Raw genomic sequence first — 4,999 nt, 5'->3', positions numbered from 1 at the left:
TCACGAAAGATAGTGCAATCCACCAATATCTGACAACGTCCTACTACTGGTAATGGAGATAGTCCAAGGAGATGATATGGGACTATCGCTTAAACTCAATGGCTTCTTGGATGGAATACGTTTGGGTGGAGCAGCCATCCTTGAACTAATGTTCGTCGACAATGGCGAACCAGGGTCTTGTAAGCACCGCAACCGACTATTTGCTTCCTGCCAAAACCTAGCAGGGACACTAATTCCACAAGGCCCAATTCGAGCTTGAGAAACCCTGTTGCACTCCTGTACTCCAGAAGTTCTACTAGAGGAGACACTCTCAATATCAGATGCAATGAGATCGGAGGGAACTGATGACCCATTTGTGGAATTGGCATCCATTGCAAACTAGTTCCTGTAAGCCAAAGTAGTGGTAAGGAGATTAACAGAATTTGAATCGGCAAAGAGAAATGAAGAAATAGAAAGCGACATGAAGAACTATAAAAATGGCAAGAGCGAGATCGAACACTGTTACTGTCTTCAATTTTTCTTACGTCCTTTACCTGAGGACTCGTACAAGATAAGAAACTCATTTGTATAATAAAAACTTTGCAAGGAAAAAAAAGGGGGATGCAAGGACCCTAGATCAAACTCTCAAAAAAAAAAACAAAATCTGCTAGACAAATCAAAAGAGAAAATTCAAGACGAAGAATGCAGTTTTGTTCTCCTCCCAGAAAGAGAAATCAAATCAAGGTCTTAAAGGACCAGATTTAGCTGGAAATAGAATATTGGAATGAAAACAAAAGGAGAGAGTTAGAGAGATTGCCGAGAAAAGAATTAATTGTGATTTTAATTTAACAAACCCCCTTGTAATTTTGAAAAAAAAAAAAAACTTGCGGTTACAAACCTCAGCAGGAGGTTTGTGGAATTGGCATCCATTGCATGTTGAACAGTCTTTACAAAGTTGGCAATGCTTGAATCCCGATGTAATCTACCATCAAATGATGCCCTCCTACCTTCATCAACCATTGATTGCTGCATTGCATGAACCACGGTTCCAGATCCAATGAGTTTTTTCTTGTCAACAGTGTAATATGAACTTCTTGTTAAAGGATTTACCATTCTAGTTCTACTCGGTCAATGTGTTGATCAATGAGTTTTATGTTCTCCATCTGATCTATTCCTCTAGGACCATCAATCTTCCCTCTCAATGGTGTCGTCCTCTTCTTCTCTGGTGTAGCCTTTCTCATATTACTCAAATTGAGTGTTGGAGAGGTCTTCATCTTACTAATTGGAAGTGAGAACGATTCCCCTTGAAACAAAACTGATAAACTCCGCATAGAAGTGAGCAACATTTTTGAAGCTACTGAAACTTTGGCAATATTTCTTGTCCTCGTCAAATCAGGCAAGTGACGTGGTGGGTCAAGGGGTGACTATATGCTTTCACTTGATAGACTGAGACCGTTTGATCAAAGAAGACAATGGTGCTGAAGCGGTTGTCGAGGTAGTGGGCCTCGAAACAAGAGGAGGTGGGCATCATCTAGAAGAAGAGGAGGAAATAGAAGAGGTGGAAGTGGAAGGGTACATGTACTTAGAAGTGATTTCTCTGGATTTTGATAGTTGAGAACCAACAACGCCATTTGTCCTTTTTAGAAGGTAATAAGGGAGGCCTTTTTTGGATTTCGATGAATATCTTCTTGTTATGAGGAGGTAAGCAGAGTGCCTTGATGGAGAGGTCTACTGCAATCTTCTAGAGGAGGGGGGGGGGGGGCGGGGAATGCATCCCCATTCTGCCACAGTGCGTGTGAGGAAGAAGATGAGCAGTGTTTGTTGAAAAATATAATCTTTTTGAAAAAATATAATCTCTTTAACATTTTCTGTCTTGGTCATTGACGGAAGGGGGTATTTGTTGAATTTTTAAAAAATAGAGGGGAGGTTCTTGCTAAAATGAAACTATAGGGGAGACTTTTATGATTGTCTAAACTTCAAGGGAGGGTTTTGTATTTTACCCTATTTTAAAATGCAGTTATCCACATCAGACTTCTCATCTTGCTTCTTAATCTTTCTTAAAATTTTGTACTTTAATGAAATTTTTAGAAATAAAAAATACATGGGCCTATTTAAACTGAGTATGGATATCTTGCCCGCAAAAACTCTGCCCATGTCTATCCACATAACACCACAACTACACATGAAGAACATCTCATCCTCCTACATAGTATTATGCAGGGAAGATGCTCCCAATTCACGAGGGATAGTGTGTTGTGGGTAGACATGGACAGAATTCTCATAGGGAGGAGATCTAGAATCGTTTAAACTCGCCGGCAATGGCAACCATTCAATTAAGAAACTGAATATAAAATAAGCAGTTTTATCTAACAAATTTATAACAAAGCAATGACTCTCATAAATAAAATGTTTGGTTTCAAAAATGTTTTAATCACTATATATAGGAGGTAAAATTCATTGCCCATATTTTAATTGACAAATATGAAAGGATATGATATGGCCGTTGGCCAAATCTAGGCTATTCCTAAAATAGGAGAAAATTGAATCCTGTCACAATCTGTATTTTGTAAGGCTTAGCTTAGAATCACCATGTACCCAACCCAGCTGGGGTGTGAGCAAAAATAGGGTTTTAAACGTAAAGAGCACTTTTGTTAATTAGGAGAAATTAAGATGGGGGTTTATTCAATGGTCATTTCATTATTGAATATTGATGACTGGGTACTGACTGTGGTGGTACAAAGACAAACAGCAGGTAGAGATGGATGTTCCATTGTTATTTTAATTTGCTTTAATGAATGTTTCAGTGTTAATTTTCGAGGCGTCGCTTCACGGAAGTTGAAACTTGAAACCGTCCATCCAGGACCAGACCATAAGAAGGCACAGTCCACAACATATCGTCTGTTCAGTTGGTCGGATTTTTAATTGATAAACCTCCGACCATTGGTCGGACAGGTGGCATTCGTCCGGTATTCATATTAATTATTTCTCTCTCTCATATTATTTTTATCTGTCTAACTGTACATGGCTCACGGGAACACAACTTGTCCGCCTAATGGTACTAGAACTTGTTCAATAATGAGGCCTTGTTCATTGCAGCCCTATTCATCCAAAGTACCTGGTCCACATTGTCTCCTTCATTCAATTCTCATTTATTCATCTATTTAACCCATATATAAATGATTTTTTTAGTTAACTATCTTTATGTCTATAATAATAATAATAATAATAATAATAATAATAATAATAATAATATGAAGATAAGAACAAGACCACATGAATCAATTATTGATAAGAAGATCACATAAAATAATTAGTCCACCTAGTCCCATCTACAATGCAATTCATAATGCCCTCACACACATTGTGGCCGGCTAAGATATGTTTCGCTTGTTTTATATAAATCAAAAAATTTAAATATGTGGCTTGCCTATTTGAACAATTCTATTTCTGCCATGTGGAGGGTTGACGTGGCCGATTGAAGTCATCACCAAATAGGTGGCATTTCAAATAGGGGTGGATTCGAGTTGAGCTGAGCTGAATATTTGCTTATTCGAGCTTAGTTCACAGTCAGGCTTGAGCTCGAGTTCAGGCCATAATTCGCAAGTTCAAGTTTGGCTCAGTTCAATCTCGACTATAAGTTAAGTTTTTATTTTGAAAAATAAAAATTATATGTATAAATTTATTTTTTTATTTTTCAGACAAAAAATTAAGAATATACATGTATATATCTATATATGTATAATAAAAATTATTTATTTAATATTAAGCTCATGAGCCGAGTTTCACTGGGCTTGAGCTCGTCTCGATTAGCAAACGAACTTATATATCAGGCTCGATGTTTGGTTTAAACTGAGCCGAGCCAAGCTTTCAACAAGTTGGGCCCGAATAACTCTTGAAAACTCAACTCGTGGCCACCCCTAATTTCAAAGGAGTGTTCAATAGTATGGTTTCTATAAGGTGTGGTGTGTTTGAGTTGAATTTATTGGGCCCTATTGGGGTTTCTATAAGGTGTGGTCTTGGTGCGAAAGTGAAATCACAATATATTTATTTCAAATACCACGCCCTTGTGAGAATACCTCAATGGGTGTGGTGTGTTTCAAAAGCAAACAATCACAAGAAAGAAAAAACGCCACAGTTCAGAACACCCCAAACCATCTGTTGAATCTCCATTCCACATCTCTGCTGCTATTGCTAACATGGTTTCAAAATCCATTATCATCATATGATCTGTTTTTTTTTTTTTTATTTCCATTGTCACTGGCATGTCGTTGCAACTCCCAATACATGTTGAAATACCAACAATTAAGCAGAACGATTAAATTCAAAACATCATATGAACTATTTTTAATTTCCGTCGTTGGGGTACGTGTCCATGTTTGATTGGGGCTGCAAGATTGCAGCAGATGTGAACTATATACAAGGAAAAGTCATCAAGTCAATCGGCCGGGTTGAGAAATTTGTTTCGTTCAAGCACACTAGGCTACACTAGGTTAGGCTGGAGTCTGGACGATAGAAACCAACTTATATAGCACTTAGTAGCAGCCAGCAGCTTCCTTTATTATTAATATATAAGCAACCTAGCTATAATATTATTAGTTTCATCACGTGTATGATCACTTGGATCTAAAAGACGAGCAACGTGGTCACTTGTTTGTCCATTAATGTAAGATCATATTGATCTAGCAACTGCACGACAAAAGTGATAAGATCATCTACCTAGATCTGACCTGTACCTATCCTTATCAACCAATTTCAAACAGTTTTTTTTTTTGTATGAATGGGTGGTTTTAATTAATATATTAGCGGGGACCAGTGCAATGTATGAGATTTATTAATTAAAGATATATAATATAAATATATAAGAGTATACTATTTATATAATAATTAATAATTATTTATATTTTGTATACCATTTTTACTAATTTTTTTATAATACGATAATAATAATTAATTTTAAATAGAGTTGTTTATTAAACTTAAGGATAGCAATTTTTCTCATTTTTTCGATTCCCGTGAAAAT

At 36.6% G+C, this 4,999-nt stretch overlaps 1 pseudogene; it reads right to left on the bottom strand.

Annotated features, from left to right (window-relative positions):
- Window positions 1-4,192, bottom strand: LOC148869028 (QWRF motif-containing protein 2-like; annotated as a pseudogene).
- Between the last annotated feature and the right edge of the window lie 807 nt (window positions 4,193-4,999).

Source organism: Nelumbo lutea, chromosome 2 (assembly GCF_056320005.1).
Source record: "Nelumbo lutea isolate HS-2025 chromosome 2, American lotus-T2T, whole genome shotgun sequence".
In the NCBI taxonomy this organism is placed as follows: domain Eukaryota; kingdom Viridiplantae; phylum Streptophyta; class Magnoliopsida; order Proteales; family Nelumbonaceae; genus Nelumbo; species Nelumbo lutea.
The sequence above is the reverse complement of the archived record's forward strand: the minus strand, read 5'-3'. Positions and strand labels throughout refer to the sequence as shown.